This window comes from Mirounga leonina, unplaced genomic scaffold, assembly GCF_011800145.1.
Source record: "Mirounga leonina isolate KUSES-001 unplaced genomic scaffold, KU_Mleo_1.0 Mir_170, whole genome shotgun sequence".
In the NCBI taxonomy this organism is placed as follows: Eukaryota; Metazoa; Chordata; class Mammalia; order Carnivora; family Phocidae; genus Mirounga; species Mirounga leonina.
The window spans coordinates 8,239,094-8,256,686 of NW_023270433.1; the positions used below are offsets into that span (position 1 = coordinate 8,239,094).

The following is a 17,593-nucleotide window of genomic DNA, read 5'->3' on the forward strand; positions in this document are numbered from 1 at the left end:
TGAATGGACCAGTGGGTCAGGTAACGCTCTGTGGTCGGGTGGCGGGTGGGAGTCAGCGCTGGGTAGATAGGGGGAACAGCCTTATCAGACAGGAAGTTACCTCAGTTATCCAGCTTGTGCTTTAAGCTTTTTGTCAAACTCAACTACTACCAATTATAGGACAGTTAAAAACACAACCCTGCTGTGAACTGAATAATGTTTGTGTCCCCGTAAAATTTATGTGTTGAAATCTAACCCCCCAGGCAATGGTACTGCGGGGGTGACTCTGAGGGTGATGAGGTCATGAGGATGGAGTCCTCATGAATGGGATTTGTGCCCCTGTGAAGGAGATCCTAGAGAGATCTCTCACCCCCTTCCCCATGTTTTGACACAGCGAGGAGACCATCATCTGTGAACCAGGAAGCGGGCCCTCACCACACAGGGAATCTGCCAGTGCCTTGATCTTGGACTTCCCAGCCTCCAAAGCTTTGAGAAATAAATGTTTGTTGTTTAGAAGCCAGCCACTTGGGGCATCTGGGTGGCTCAGATGGTTAAGCGTCTGCCTTCAGCTCGGGTCATGATCCCGGGGTCCTGGGATTGAGCCCCACGTCGGGCTCCCTGCTCAGCGGGAAGCCTGCTTCTCCCTCTTCCACTCCCCCTGCTTGCGTTCCCTCTCGTCCTGTGTCTCTCTCTGTCAAATAAATAAAATCTTTAAAAAAAAAAAAAGAAGCCAGCCACTTTATGGTATTTTATTATAGCAGACAGTTCTAAGACAAACCGCCTCCCAAGGCTGGGATAAACCCCCCCAGGCCATGGGTCATTCCTGTGACCATCTGTTTCCTCCACACTGTGGAGTCTACAGATTTCAATTTCTGAGGCTCCTGCTTCCTACCTTCCAGGAGGTTGGCAAGGGGGACAGAAGCTCCATAGGGTGAAAGGCCAGTGGCAGTGTTGACATCCACTGACTCTATCTGGCAAGCTATAGAGAAGAGCATGGGTGTGGAGTAAGGCAACCTGACCCTGACCCTTTGACCACAAGGATGAAGGCACCTCACCTGTGACACTGGGGATAAGCACACCTTCCCACAGAGATTACGAAGGTGGTAATGGTGACAGCTCAAGGTGTGCACGCTTCTGGGGGCCACGACTGAGCTCAGCATTCCATCTGCTTCCTCCCCACCGTGTCTCAACAACACCCTACCATGGGAGCCTTGTTTGGTCACTGTTCCACGGGGAGAACAGTGAGGCTCAGAGAGGCACATACTTTGCATGCAGCGAGCTGGGACATGGACTCCAAATCCTTCTGGACGCCTAGGTCAGGCTTTAGCCCTAGTGCCGTTTGCTGCACAGTGGTGAGGAGGCTTGGGAAGGGGCGGTGCTCAGTGATGCTCCAGAGATGTTCCTCATCCTGCCCTCTTCTTTTTCCTCCTGCTTCACCAAATCCCCTCACCCGCCACCAGGGCTTCCCAGCAGGCCCTGTTCATTTGGACGCCCCACTTTGGACCACGGCCAGTGTGGCCAAGGGTGTGCCTCTGCCCCACCCGCCCCACCCGGTGAGTGGGGCCTTCGGGCATCTACGGGAAGTGCAGGTGGCCAGAACAGGGACCCCCAAGCTAGGGCCTGTAGATGACTAAGGTCACTACTACTGACTGAGCAGTTTGAGCCCACCGAGGGTACAGACGTGAAATGCCATATTCTCTCTGCCACACACTCCCTAACGTGCTACGCTGACTCCCCTTTTCCATCATGGGCAGCAGGTCCCCTAATGAAATCTGGGCCAGATTCTGTAACTTTGCAGTCACTTTCCATTTTTAGCATGGCTGCATTAGAAGATTTCAGACTTGGTTCTGTTTATGTGAAGACTCCATCCAAACGGAATTCAAAACTCATGGCTGTTCTCTTCTCTCCCCCACCTCTCCCTGGGGGACTGGGGGAGGTGGGAGGGAGAGTTCTGCTCTTTTCCAAGCCCCTTTCTTTATCTGAACTTCCTCCACTAACCCTTCCAGACTCTAGCAGTTCTCACAGTTCACTCTCTCCAGAAAAGCGAGATATGCTCATGCTGGGGTCACCTGTCGGGGGTGGAGAATCTGGTCTGGTCTGATTCCCTCTGACGCAGGTGGCCCTGGCCAGCTGGTGGTCTCCATGCAGGTGGAGATCTGGGTCCCCTAGGGACGCGTTCAGCTTTTTCCCGGCCCCTCCATCGCTGAAGGGCAGCCCGGCCTCCCGTCCCTGCCACCAGGGGCACATGTCCCGACCCCTTCTCTAGAAGGGTGTGTCCCACCGCGTGGTGCAGCGCCACCTGTGTAGCCCAGCTCCTGCCTTGCTGCCAGTCTCTGTCCCCTGCACGTGCAGACCCAGGAACATCTGGGGGGGGGGGAGTCTTTGGCATCTTGTGAGGGTCACAGAGAACTTGAACAAAGGGCAAGACCCAGCTCTTCTCTGTACCAAGTCCTTTAGGGCCTGACGACTCTTCAGATTACCCCCTTTACACATCTCTGCACAGAAACAGGCACCAGTTTCTATATTCAATGTGACCCAAACTTTGGGGGTTACATGTCAGTCGCCCTCTTCCTCTTCTTCTCCAGAGAGGGAGAGGGGGCTGGAAAGAGGTGGCTCCTTGCTCTCAGCTCTGGGGGTCTCTCCCACGCTCCCAGTGGGCCTGAAGGTCCTGCAGTTCATTGCATGCCCAGCCCTTTTCCCCCAGAGGCAGAGGCACCCCAGTCTTTGCAAAGGACTCTCCCAGAGCCTCCTTACTTGGCTTTGGGGAGGAGAAGCACCTGTCTCACCTCAAAACAACACCTGCTGTGTGTCTAGGATGTCTCTCTTACTCAGAGCACCCGTCCAGGATTCACAGGAGTGGGTGTGGGGAAGAAGCCTGGGCACTGGAACTGAGGGACAGGAAGCCATCGCCTGGGTTTTGTTCCAGCAATCATTATATAGTTACTCTCAGCTGTTCAGAAGCTCTGGGCAACTAGACGTTTGTTAGCAATAAAGGGGGTGAGGCATTTATTTTTACTTAATGCAAGCAGCATGTTTCACAGAGATAGTTTATATTGCAACGTATAGAAACAAAGATCAGAGTCACTTCTGGGGGCAAGACCCTGGGCAAGACTCATGACTCTTGACCCAATTTCCTCATCTACACAAAGGAGACAGGCATCATCTAATCTTGCACCCCCGACAGGGGTAGAATATCCTGAGATAACAAAGAATTTCGATTGCACCTGGCACACAGTAGCCACTAACTTCATGGTAGACATGGTAGCTATTACTATTGATAGGCGTTTTCAGAACCAGAGTTCACGAGAGACACAAAAGGGGTCTTAGGCATGGAAAGCATCACAGTCCACCAACCCAGCATCCCCAGGCTGCTCTGCTTCAGCTGGAGCCCCACACAGCACCAGGCACACACAGACCTCTAACACACTTTGTGGAGTTCCAGGAGACTATTAATCTGCTACTTATTAATGAGGTATGCTCAACACAGATTTAAACTGCATCTGGTCCAGCAACCAAAAGAGACTGTGGGCCTTAAAAAAAAAAAGGAGAGACCCCTCTGTGTGTGGAGGGGGCACGGCCCTCCCAGCCGGGCAGGAACTGGCAGCTGTCGCCCGGCGCCTGCCCGAGCTGGATGGCGGCCTTGAATACTTTCTTTCTTAAGTGAAGCTCCCCTCTGTGTGTGCTGAATCACAGCATTCACGGGGGGAGCGGGGACAAGAGCATTTACTAAGTGGATACCAGGCATCAGTGAGCGTAGCCCAGGGGCAGGGGGCGGGTGATCTGGCAGGGCCTACGCTGCAGCAGGACAGGAATGAGAACAAGAAACCGCTCCCCTGGCCCTTCAACCCCCATGTGGGGTGCTGGGGGGGTGCAGATGAACACTCTGACCACAGACCTCGGCAGGGGAGAGACCAGGCCCAAAATAGGCTGAACGTCTGGGGCGTCAGCTGGGATTCGCCCCTTCCAGCAAGTCAGGGCTCAAGCATTCTGTTTACCAAACTCTGCACACATAGAAACCAGGACCGTCTGGGTTCCACGTTAAAGGGGACGGGGAGGGCCCTCCCTCCCCTGGGTGGATTTCGAGGTGTTGGAAGCGTCTCTGACAATGCCCGGGAGGAGGGCCAAGGCCCAGAGCTGCCCAGAGTGAGCCTGGCAGAGGAAGAAAGGCGATGGCAGGCGGGTGGGTGGGGGCTCGCCCTCCTGGGGGGGAGGGGGGCACCCCACCCCACGCAGCCCCAGCCTGGCAGGTAGCAGAGAGGGGGTGACGTCTGCAGGCAAAGGCAGTTCTGCGGAGCGGGATGCCACCGCAGCACGCTCTTGAGCTCGTGAGAGTAATCAAAACCAGCTGAAGACCGAGCCGCCTTTCCAAGGGCTGCCAGAGAGAGGGACTTTCCGGCGCAGAAGCTGCGATGGCTCTTCTCAGGAGCGCTCCCCTGCCATGCTGCTCTCCTCTCCCCCGTGGCGGTGGGGCGGGGGGTCATCGTGCGAAGGGCAGCGCCCCCGCCCAGCCTCCTGGGCCACCACCTCCCATGTCCCCCTCCTGTGGCCAGGCTCCTGCTCTTCTGCACGTGTGGAAGGGGGTCAAGTCCATGCAGACTGCAGACCGGCCCCACAGCTGAGTCTTACGTGTACACGTCCTTACTGGTCACAAATGGTGCAGCTGGTGCCTTTTATCCCTGCTTCACAGATGAGGACGTTGAAGCAGACAGGGGACGTGAGTTGCTGCTCAAGGCCACACAGGGAGCGAGTGGTGGAGCTGAGATTTGAACTTGAAACTGTGGCTCCAGAGCCCACACTCTATACCAGGGCACCGGCCTGCCTGGCAGGATGAGGACCAGGGGGAAATAAAAGCACCATGTGGCAGACACTGTGGGTACCTTATGCTGTTTAATTCTCACGACAGCCCTGAAATATAGGTATTATTTCTACCATCTCCTATTTAGAAAGGGGGAAACAAAGGCCCCCATAAGTTACTTGTCCAAGGCCATTCAACTAGGAAGGGCAGGCCTCAGGCTCAAACTAGGTCCCTCTGACTCTAGCACCTGCCACCGTGCCAACGAGGCTCGCCAACAACCTCAACGGAGTACCCCCTGCTGTGTACCAGGCACTGTGCTGAGCGCTAGGGAGCCAGGGGTGGCCCACCTCACCCTTACAGCCTGCTGGGGAGCGGGGAGCACCAATCATACAATCATGTAGATAAACCTAAAATTCCAATTATGAAGGAAAGTATGCCTGGCCTCATCAATGCTTCAGAAGGTTTTTTGGGGGGTCGGGAGGGGGGAGACAGATAATTTATAGAAGTAATTTCTGCAAGATAATTTATTATCTTTTTCATGTGCCTTTTACCTCCTATTCTGTACCAAGAAAGCAAGTGGAAATCATGTTAATGAGACTGGTCGAATGAAGCTTGTTTCAGAGTCTAGACATCACCATGCTGCTGAAACACTCCATATCCCAGGTCAGTGACACACGGGCATCTGGTGTAAGGGAAGGAAAGGGTGAGGCCAACATCAAGCCAGCTCCCAGGAAACGGCTGTGAAAAGCCAATCCACACTTTCCCTGCTCCACACATACCCAACATCTGCTCACATGAAACAGCCATCAGAAGTAGGTGATGGGCACTGCTGGGCCACCCCAGACTCACCTTCTGGAAAACTCATCTATCTTGAGCAACAGCTCCCAAATCTCGACCCTCATGGTCACTTGTTAGAAATGCAAATTCTCAGGCCCTACCCCAGACCTACAGAATTTGAAAGTGTAAGAGGGGGCCTGGCAAACTGATTCTGATGCCCCTAAAGCTTGAGGACCACTGATGTAAGGTGTCCTAAAGTCACAAATACAAGGAACACAACCCTAGGTGCCTACTATGAGACAAGCATACAACATTTGTCTCAATTAACCTTCGTAATAATTCTGGGAATAAGCAGCATTATGCCTAGATGAAGATGTTGAGCATCAGGGGCCTCCCTGACCTGCCCAACCTTATACCTCTGGGAAGTTAAAGGCTCAAAGTCTATGATGCTTGGATTCAGACAGGCCCAGATACAGATCCTGGCTTTGCCGCTCACTGGCTGTGTGGCTGTGGGTAGACTCCCTAGCCTCTCTGAGCCTAAGCTACCTCATCACTTAAAATGGAAGACAGAATCAAACCTCTCCTGGAAGGTTCTGTTTTTGAGGATTCAATGAAATAATCCACATAAAAGGCCTCCCACCATGCCGGGCACGCACTGAGTACGTAATAGATGGCAGCTATTTTGTAAGAGCATAGCTCTCATAAGCCCCAAAGACCTTTGAGCTCCCCAAATTGATGTGATCAAGTTCAGGCATTGAGTCTTTTGTACATTACTCACAGGAGAGCCCTTTAGACAAGTGTAGTGCCCGGTTCCCCTTGTTTAGAAATAGTTCTATCGGATTTCTGGGACTTCAGCCGGTGAGAAGCAACAAACCGGGAGAGGGATGGGGAGGCCAGGAAGGGAGAGTGATTGCTGCCATGGAAGGAAGAGCTAGGAAAGGAACAACAAACACAGCTGCCTGGGGCTCACGGGGCTTACAGGGCACCGTCAACATGCCCTCCACCCTGCAGCCTGCAGTAATGTTCGTCTATTCGAGACGACTGAGTCACCAAGGAGAGGTCAGCATTGTGTTTCGCCAGGATTTACAGAAGTTAGCGGGCATGTGTGTCTGTGCTAGTCGGCGTGAAAAACTTAATGAGACTGGATAAGAAATTTTAAACATTGGATGACTAAGGAAACAAACAACCTTGTAGCTTTCTGGGCAACCGGATTATCTACAATGACTCGGGCCCTGGGGCCTGAAGAGCTGCAGTTTCCCTGTGACCAAGGCAGGTAGGTAATCCAAGGGCTGAGAGGGCAGGTCCCTAGTGCTAGACTTACTCAGGTGGGGCTGGGGGCAAGTCAGGCAACTTCCCAGGCCTCAGTTTCTGCATCTGAAAATGGTGAAATAATAAAAGAACCTGCCTCCCAGGGTTGTGGTGAAGATCAGGACGTGCTCAATAAACATTCCGAATTATTGCTGGATGTATACACATGCGCCTTCCACAAGCCTGCTTGCCACCTTGTCGAAGGCATTATTTTCTTTGGTTGAGCTGACTTCAAGTGCAGGCTACACACAAAGGCAGGGGCAGGGAAGCATTTCTTTGGCTAAAGGACAGTTAGTGAGGTTCTGCGGGGGTGGTTTCGGGGACAATGACAGATATGCAAACCAAAGAGGGAAACTAAAGGACACTCTCTGGAGAGATACAAAATAACTAGTGATCTTCAGAAGACCCAAACGTGCTGGAAATCCAAGATAACGGGGCTCCAACTTACTAACAGAAGAGAGCCAGCATCTATCGAGCACCTACTGTGTACCAGGTATTGCGCTAGGGTATTTGCCCTCACGCTGATTCACGTATTCCTCCCAGCTGTCCCGGGAAGGTGGTATTGCTGTCCCAATTTTTAGATGAGGAAACAGACAGAGAGGATAGGTAAATTTCAGAAGTTACGTGGTTAATGAGAAGTAAAGGCGGAACTCAAACCCAGGCCTTGCTGACTCCCACTGCACCGAGACAACCATGGTCCTGCAGGGCGGGAGCAGGCTGTACACCTGTCCTTGCTTTCTTCCCACCCCTGCCTCTCCTGCTAGCACCTGCCACTGGCCAAACCCAACCCAAAGCCAGAAGGCAAGGAGAGCCCATTGGGGATTCCATACAGGCCAGCCTCCTGGCACAAGGCAGGGTGCCAAAGAGCAGATGTGGGGCAGAAATCAGAAAACACCCAGTGGAGGGGAAACCTGCCCCCTGCCCCCCAGGGTTTCAGCCTTAGAGCTGGAATCTATCTGGCCCAGTCCAGGGAGGATGAGAGGGAGGCCAGGCATGGTCTGGAGCCTGGAGGGGCTGAAGGAAGCCTCCTGTACCAGCTGCCTTTACTCCCTGCAGGGCCTGTGTGGGTGTCCCTGAGATGGCCCACCCCAGACCTACCAGTTGGAGAATCAGGGCAGGTCTGGGCATCTGAAACTGGGGAAGATGCAGGAACAATCCCTTCCAATTTTCCAGGGTCACAGTTACAAAGTTCTTGCGTCTTCCTGACAGTGCCTCCTGCAAAGTTCCCCCTTCCAGGTTTGGGACAACAGACCTATGGATCTCTGCTGAAAACAATTTCGTGCAAGCCCAAGGAGACCCTGAGCTCTCTGCATCTCTCTGGATACTGACATCCAGCTCGGGAGCTACTTCAAGGATGAGAACAAATTAGCTCAAGAAGTGGGATAAGGAACTGGACTTTTCCAGTCCACTCCAACCTGTGGGAATATTAACAGCAATTCAAGCATGTTCTATAGACCCTTCCAGCACAACTGCCTCACCTCAACCTCATTCCTAACTTCCCCAGTCATTTCTGGGAGTGTCTTGGGTGATGGTTCCTTGCTCCAACTTCCTGCTGCCAAACGTTTCCCCCACACTTCTGGAGGATAGTGCCCAAATGTCTGTGCTGGTTGTGGTCAGGGCTGTCATGTACAGCTGTGTAGGGTGTGCACTGCCCAACACTACATGGAAATCCCAATTGTGGGTCACTACTTTGCTCGCAGAATTCTATTTCTTGGGCTCTCAAGTGGCAAATCTTTAAGGTGCTAAACAATGCAGGTTGATCCTCACCATATTAGAGTCATGCTGGGTTCCTGTCAACTCTTCTTCAAAATCCTGAATCCAGCCACCGGTCACTGTCTCCTTGACACTGCCCTAGTGCCCGTCCCCTGGCCTCTCACCTGGATAGCCCCTCAAGTTTCCTAATGGTCTTCCCAGTTCCATTCCTTACCCCTTGGACCATTCTCCACCCAGCACCAAAAGGGACACTGAGAAAATGCGAAACAAAGCATAACATTTTCCTGATTGCAATCCTCCAGGGGCCTGCGTTGCACTCAGAATAAAACCCCAAGGCTTCACCTGCCCAGCCTGCCTCTCTCACTGGTCCCCACTCCCCCCCTCTCCCACTTGTCTCTGCTGCTTGGTCACAGTGGCCTTTCCATTCCTCAGCTAGGCCAAGCTGGTTCCCATCCCAAGGATTTTGCATGTGCTGTTCCCTTTGCATGCCTGCCTCCTTCCCATCACCAAGGTCTTGGCTCCCATGACCCTCCCTCTCAGAAACTTCGCTGAGCACCCTGTTGAAAGCAGCCTCCTTCCCGCTCCTACCCACCCCATCTTTACCTATTCCATGAACCAGTTTCATCAGTCTCTCAAATGATCTCATCTCTGGCACCACATAGATACTCCATAAACATCTACAGGATAACTCGATGGGTGTCCCACACAGTACTGGGGGGCAGGCCTTTTGCTGTGCCCTGTGGTACCTTCTCACCTGGCCCCGAGTCTCCCAGCTCAGCACTGCATGAGACTCACGTGTTCCCCGAGTACCCTGAAAACTGCCCCTCCGACCTCTGCAGAGAGCCCTCGCTGGCCTGGAGCTGCTCTCTGGGAGCCGGGCTGCAGTCAGGCACCACCCTGGGGGCACCAGGTATGACCACGGCCTGAGTTCTGTGTGCCCGAGGCTACGCCTGTGCGCCATCTCTCCCCCGCTGCATGCCCTCGGGCAGGCTACTTAGGCCTCTAACCTTGTCTTTCTCAGCCCAAAAAGGAGGACAGTGATGGTTCTTACCACATGGAGTTGTTGCGGGAATAAATAACAGACGTTAACAGTTAGCACAGAGCCTGCGACCCATGAGTGGTCGACCAGCATTGTCTCTATTATTCCTTCCCCTGAACTTGTCTCCCACCTGTTCCTCCAGGGACCCATGTGCACGTCCCCCTCATCTCTGCGTATGGGGAGCAGCTCCAGAGACCCTCCAGGGACTGGCTCATCGTAATCACACACTCTCGCTGGGTTTGGACCCCAGCTATAAATTTGTGAACGGCGGCTCCCCGTGGGTGCTTTAAGAAAAGGGAAATGATGGATTTATGGAGAAATGATTAATATCTGCACTCACGAGATGAACCCGACATGGTCCTGTCCTTGAGGAACTTAGGATCCAGGAGAGGAGAACAGGGAGCAGGCAGAGGGGTCCGCTGGGTGGGGGACAAAGGGGGCAGACAATGTCGGCATGGGATGTGGTGCCCAGGCCGCCAGTCCTCCAACCCCATCGTGGAGTCAGAGCAGCTCCCTAAATAGGTGGGTGGGGACCTTAAGCAGTTCAAAGACTACACAGAACCTCATGTCAATTCAAGTCAGATTTTGCCACCAAATGAATTTGAGCCAAACTTTTGAAAAAAGGCTTGCTGTTTTTCTAGAGCTTTCGGATTCTGGATTTGTGGGTAAGGGCTTGTGGACTTACAGTCAGGGCCAAGTTGTCCATTAGGCACAGCAGGCACGGCGCTTAGGGCTCACAGTACTTTGGGGGGGCTCACAAAAATGTTCTAACTTCTTTTAAAATGAGAATAAAAAGTGAACTTTTAGGTCAGAAAATGCCTTAATATTCAATATTAACATATTTGTCTTTATACCGTGCAGTCACAGAAGATGATTTTTAACATTTTTTAGTGGAGGAAGGAGCTCATGAAAGCAAAGTGCCTTGGGTGGGCAGAAATCATCCTGGAGCCATGCTTGGAGCCCCGCCCTCTGCAGATGCTGGGAAGATTCGGCAAGGTAAGGAAGATTCGGCAAGGTAAGGCAATGCCCAGCACGGTGCCTGGCGCACAGTGAACATTTAATACATGATGACAGTCATAGTGACCATAACATCGTCACGGTCTCATTTTCCTTATCTACAAAGGGAATATCGCTGCCCTCCCCGCTCCCAGGCCTGCCGTGAGACTGAGGGAGGTAACACATGCCAAAGCGCTCTGGGGCCTGGCCCTGCCGTGTGGAGAGGGGCTAATACTGCGAACACCACCGGCACCCACCCAAACGTGGAATATGAGCAGATGTCCCCCTGCTGCCCCACCCACACCTGGCAGGATGGCCCCGAATGCCCAGTGCAGGCGCTGCCTTCCTTCCTGCACCTGCCTGGCAGATGGACCAATGGGAAGGGGAGAGGGCAAGGCTGAGGCAGAGGCACCTGGGAGCCAGGTCAGTGGAGTAGGAGTTACAGGGGACCCCCAGAATCAGCTTGGGGCGGGTCTGGGGTAGCCCTCGGAGGTCTGGGCGCAGCCTCATGACGTCAGGGAGGCTTTCTTATCTGGGGTCTCCTCTCCCTTCTCCTTCTAGCCCGACTCCTAAATTGCACTCTTGCTGCCCTCAGCCCCAAGACGCTGAGTCAGGAACCCTGGATGTGACACAGAGGGAGAGGGTTTTGAAGGCGAGCATTCCCACATAGCTGTTCAACAGACGTTTATCATGTGCTTCTTTGTGCTAGTCCTCTAGTGAGATGCTCCAGACAGAGTCCAGGACAAGACAGTCCCAGACTTGCCCTCAGGCCTCTCTGATGAGTGCATCAGCACCCCTGCCTTGTGCCCCGACCCTGGCCTCAGGCCTGTGAAGCTCACCCCGTCAGTCTCTTGCCAGAAGCCCTCAGTTATCTACTCAGCTGCCTTCTTGGGCTCCAGGAAAGATAAGCAAGGTCAGCAACAGCTCGGCTGCTCCTTGGGAGGAGAATTCCAGCAGGTGTCTAGAAGGGGGTTGTGGTCTTCCCCCACTGACCATAAAACTGTCCTCAGTCCCTCATCTCCTGTTTGGGATAAAGATTCTGTCTGACCCAGACAATGTTCCAAAAAGAAATTTTTAAGTCTTTTATATAGGTGGGGCGCCTGGATGGCTCAGTCGGTTAAGCATCTGCCTTCAGCTCAGGTCATGATCTCAGGGTCCTGAGATGGAGCCCCACATCCAGCTCTCTACTCAGCAGAGAGCCTGCTTCTCCCACTCCCTCTGCTCCTCCCCCTGCTCGGGTGCTCTCTCTCAAATAAATAAATAAAATCTTTAAAAAAATGTTTATATAGGATGGGATGATTTTAAATAGCTTTGGAAAATTTCTGTGAAGTTTTTGTTATGACAATACAAAGAAAACTAGCAAACCAAAATTAAATCTCTCTTCCCTCTGCTTCTCAGTCTCCCCTCTTGGGGACAGGCCTTTGCATCAGCTGCAGTAAGAAGAGGGCAGATGAGGCCAATCGAACATTCCTTAAAATACTGTTATAAAGACAAAATGAAAACCAGTCAACTAAACACCTTAGCAAATTGGCTTTGGGCAAATTGACCTGGAGCCCAAACTCTGGTGCTCAGATGGAGTGTAATAAATATTTGTTGACTGAACAGCGAATGTTTTTGACTGTTAGGTGATGTCCACACTTGAGGAGAAGGGCTACCCTGACTTTGTTCTTGGCAGGTGGGCTGAGAAGTGGGAATGAAATGGGTCCTACATGAGCTAATAACAGGCTCTCAAAGCGACTTTGTGACTGAACACGCATCCTGTGCTGACATTTGCATAAATTTGTTTGGCCAGCATTTAACAGACATAGTGTCCTCAAAGGGCTTTCCATGTGCTGGGACATCCTGTGGGACACTGGGCAGTACAGGATAACCAGGAGCACTGCCTTAGAATCTCCCCATAAACATGAGTCTCCAAACCTCTTACCGGGACAAGTCATAGGACCTGACGACAGCACCCCCAGGAGAGGAGGGGGCCAGCTGGCTGAGTCTTAGCTTAGAGGTAGTTGTTGCATTAAATCTGGAGGGAGGGAGGCTTCTGGCAGTTCTACAGGCTTCCTGAGGATGGACACGCCCCTGGACCTTTCCAAGACTGGTTGACTAGGAGAGGAGGGGATGTGCTTCTTTGTCCCTTAGCCACGGGTCAACCTCACTGGATGGAGCTCCATCACTAACACTGCCATAACTCCTTGACCTTGAATCTGAGAAGTCATCAACTATTAAATGTGTCATGTTCTAGTAAAAAAAAAGAAAAAAAAGAAAAAGTGAGGCCAATTAGCCCCTGACAGGCTGTTGACTTTAAGATGCCTCCTGATTTCAGAGATCTTAAAACAAGAAAAAATGTCTTAGAATTAAAGAGATGTTATTTGTTTTCAGGACACCTGTGTTTCTGCTCGCTTTGATATGGGTCTTAATCTCAGTCCCACTGCTTTCTAGCTGTGTGGCCTGGTGTGCAAGGAACTTTACTTCGCTAAGCCTCAGTCTTCTTGTTAGTATCGAAAAGAATGGTAATACTTCCTTCCCAAGTTACGAGAGGAAAAAACAATGATGCCTACAGAATGTTGAGCTTGATGCCTAGCATATCATAATTAGCTGTATAAGGTGCTCTAACAAGGCCTGTGGGGACGACACGTTTCTTCTAGTGACCAGGTGGGTATACTGAGCTGAATCAATCTGTGAATTCTTGGGGCTGATATTTCCCAACAGACCATGACCGAGACCAGGAAGGGCAGAGAACTGAATTAAGAACCACCAACGAGCTGGCTAGTTTATCAAGGGCACTGAGAGCAGTGGGAGTACAGGAGGTTTGGGGGAGAAGACAGATTCAGTTGGGATGTGGGGAGTTCCAGTTACCAGAATGGAAGAGTAGACTGTACTGAACTAACTTTCTGGTCAGTAACAATGATAAACTCTGGACAATACACAAAATAACTGCTTGAAAGCACCTGAGAACAATCCAAAGCGACAGAAACTGGAGGAGACATGGTTTTTGAAAGATGGGAAGCACATAGGGCCCTTCCCAGTTCATGGTGATAAACGGAAGACAGAACTGAAAGAGAATGCAGCAATATTACTGGCTGGGAAGAAGACAAAGAAGTTGGGCACTGAGCATGGAAACTGAAGGGGAAAATGCCAGAAGGGAGACAGCCATGGAAGTGGGAGCTCCAAAGTTACTGTACAAATTCCCCTCAAATCCTTAGTTAATCCCTAAATAGTATATATGTAGAGAGAGACTCCACAGAGCCCAAAAGAAAGCAGTAGCTGGGAAGCAGGGTGTTCGGAAGATGGAGCTTGGAGTTCAAGTCCTGCTAAGCTAAAGAGACTTAGCAAACATTTAAGGCTTCTGCTTTCATCCCGGAAAAGCCATGCCTTACCAGTAAGCCCAGGACTAAGAGTTATATCCTAGGACTATGGACAAAACCAAAATAAACCTACCTGAACAAAACCTAAAAACCAAACCTCCAAAAGGTCAAGGGGGTATGCCAGTAATTTAACCACCTGCCAGAACAAAACACAACATTCTTTAGAGGAAGGCAATAAAATACAGTCTTTTCAATGTATCATACAAAATGTCCAGTATACAATTTAAAAATAATAGACATGTGAAGAAGCAGGGTAGATGCAGTGACTATCTACTGAACGTTCTGAACATTCATATATGAGCAAACTAGGAAATGCCTCCAACTGGTTACATTCTAATTACATGCCTTATCAATGCTGGGAGGGAAGAAAAGATTCTTTCGGGGTATGTTCCCAAGTGTCTGAGGCTTGACAGAGTAATAATTAGGCCTGCCTTCCCTCCTAAGGAACATATGAAACACATGCCCAGACCTGTGTTGACATTTCTCAGGTTATGCCTTTTTTTTTATTATTATTAAAGATTTATTTATTTGAGAGAGAAAGAGAGAGAGTGCATGCGCATGTGGTGCATAGGGGCAGAGGGACAGGGAGAGAAAGAGAGAGAGAGAAAGTTCTAAGCAGATAACCACACTGAGCGCAGAGTGTGACATGGGGCTCTGATCTCATGACCCTGAGATCACGACCCAAGCTGAAATCAAGAGTCGGCTGCTTCACTGACTGAGCCCCCCAGGTGCCCCAAGTTATGACTTTTTTTTATGTGAATGCCTGGGTTGAATAGGGATAGTTCGGAGAACTGGCACAAGTTGCTGGGTAGAAGGACACAATATTTATATCCTGCCTACATCAAAAACAGGAAATTAAAAATGAGTGATATCATTAAAAAAAAATTTTTTTTTAATGAGAAAACAAAGTTGGCGAGAGAATAAGAACGTTGCCCAGGTAGTGACAGAGCTGGGATCTGAGCCCAGGTCTGTTAGACTCTGAGCCACAGCTCCTCATCCTCCCCAGCCAGTCACTCAGTTATTCACTCCTCTGGACCGGGCTGCACAGAAGGAGAGCTCTGTGTGGCCCACACCCACACCTGCTCCAGTGCTCCGGGAACTCACAGCCCAAGGAAGGAGGCCAACACTGAGTGTGTACCGTGTACTAGCCAGTGCGCGTTACGCTTGATGTGTCACATCTTATTTATTTTTCTCAACAGCCTTATGAGGTAAGTCCTTGTAACATTTCCATTTTTCAGATGACAGTGAGGCTTAGAGCTACTGAGTGGTAGAACCAGAATTTGAATGCACAGCTCAAGCTCTCCAGCAGCATCCTTGACTGCCCAAGGCCACCTCAGGGGCGAGGGATGCGCAAACATGGACAGGGCAAGGCCATCCTGGTGTTCCTCTCCCACTTGATGGGATCCTAGGAACTTTGCATTGTGGAAGCAAATTTGCTCTAGTCATGAGGGACTTGGGCCTCACCTGTTCCCAGGGGAGGGTGGGTCCTGGAAAGTCCCCCTGACCCAGTGAGCCCCATTGCGTCCACTTGCCTCTCTCACCAGGATGGCTGCAACCATCGCCCACCAGCTCCAGATGACTTGTCTATGGTTCCCGCCACTCAGTCTCTACTCAACAACTAATGCGGCCTTTCACAAATAAAAGCAAGTTGCTCAAAACCTTCCAGTGGCTTCCCATTGTCCTTGGATCAAGTCCCATCTCTGAAAAGGCCTCGTCTCCTGCCATGCTTCCCATCTCTCCTCAGACAAATGCACTCCTGGGAAGAACTCCCTATAATTGCTCCAGTTGTTACCGCTGAGTAACAAATTACCATCAAAACTTAGCAGCCCAAACAACCATTTTCTTATCCTCGTGGATTCTGTGGGTCAGGGATTTAGCTACAGAATGGTACAGTGGCTCATCTCTGCTCCCGATACCTGGGACCTCAGCAGCTGGAGCTGACTCTTGGCTAGGGCTGGCATCATTGAGAGGCATCTTTCCTCACATATCTGGGGGTGGATGCCTGCTGTCAGCTGGGACCTATGCTACACCTGGCCTCTGCATGGCAGCTTGCAGGTAGCTGGACTTCTCAGGGTCCAGACTGGCTCAGGACCCCAAAAAAGAGTTTCCCAGTGAACAAGGCAGAAACTGCCCTGCCTGTTCTCACCCAGCCTTGGATATCAGGTAGTGTCATCTCCACTGTATTCCACTGGTTATAAGTAAGTCACAAACCCACCCAGATTCAAAGGGAGGGGACAGAGACTCTACCTCTCAATGGGAGGAGTGTCAAGGTCTCATGTTGGACTAGGAGATATCACTGGGGCCATCCTCAAAAAAGCAATCTGCCACACGGCCCTTACACACTGTTGTTTCTACCCAGACTACTGTCTCTCCAACTCGCACCTGCTCATTCTGACCTACCCTTCGGGTTTCAGCTGAAACACAAGTTCAAGGAGCCTGCCCTGACTGCCAGGCTTAGTCCAGCCTCCTGCTTAGATACCCACTTAGTACCCAGCACTTCTCATGCGTTTGTCTGTCTGTCTCCCCTCCTGACTGCAAGCTCTGTGAGGAGAGCGACTTTGGCTTCTCGGTGTCAGCTCAGAGCAGGTTCCCAATAAACATCCTGGAGAAGAGAGACAGCGAGAGAGAGGAAGGGGAAAAGGAGGAAATATGCCAACCTCCAGGCTGACGAGGGTGCTGTTCAAGAAGGATTCAGCTCCATCCTATGTGCTTCTGCTGGTCTTGAGTCCCCAGCCTCCCACGGCTTCTGTGCAGACCATGCACAGGGACCCTCCAGAGTGGCTGGGCACCTTCACCCCCACAGTAGTTGTGGGGAGTATATCTGTCCAACCCGACCATTTGGCTGTAAGCTACTGTGGTCTTCTGGTGAAGACTCGCCTTCTACAAAGGAGTGGGACTGACAGATGGAAAAGGGAGCGCGTCTGAGCAGGCTGGGAGGGGCTGAGGCAAGAAGCAAAGTTTGCTCCCTGCAAAGACAGGAGTGGCAGTCCTGAGGAGCAGAGGACCACACTGGACCTGCTTGCCCAGGGACCAGCAACATGGTATGCTACGCCTGAGGGTAAGGAGAACCCTCCTCCGGAACGTCATCACCACTACCACCATCATTACTAAACCTTTTTAAAGAGGAAAGAAGAGTCACGCCAGTATTTCACACAGCTGTTGCCCAGGCAGAGACACAAACCCGCGCCCAGCTGCTCCCTTCCCGGTACCCGCTGGCCTCCCCCCTCTGCCCGCGGCGCTGACACATCTGTAGGACTGCTCACTTCGTGGGGCTCCAGCGCTGTCTTCTCCTTTCTACTCTGACTCTGTGAACACTCATGAGCCCCACCTCAGTGACAGACTCTGTGCTGGGGCCTCTCATCATGTGCTCCTCGAAGGTCTGGAGGTCACCACAGAGGTTCCGGGAGTGTGGTCCCTGGTCTGCCCACGTCCCGAGCGCGGAGTCCAGCCCACTAAGGCGCCCTTGCCCAGCACCAAGCCCTTTCCCGAGTGATACCATGGAATTCATGAAGGTAGATCACTAGTCTTGGCTCATTTACGGGTGGATGCATGAAAGGGACGCTAGAACTGGGAAGTGACTTAATCAAGGCCTCTAGGTGGGAAGGGACCGGCACTTCTCCCGTGCAT

General features: G+C 51.6%; 1 protein-coding gene across 2 annotated transcripts in view; it reads right to left on the bottom strand.

Annotated features, from left to right (window-relative positions):
- RALGPS1 (Ral GEF with PH domain and SH3 binding motif 1) overlaps positions 1 to 17,593 on the bottom strand; it is a 273,380-nt gene that overhangs the window by 78,907 nt on the left and 176,880 nt on the right. The gene's annotated exons all lie outside the window — the stretch shown is intronic.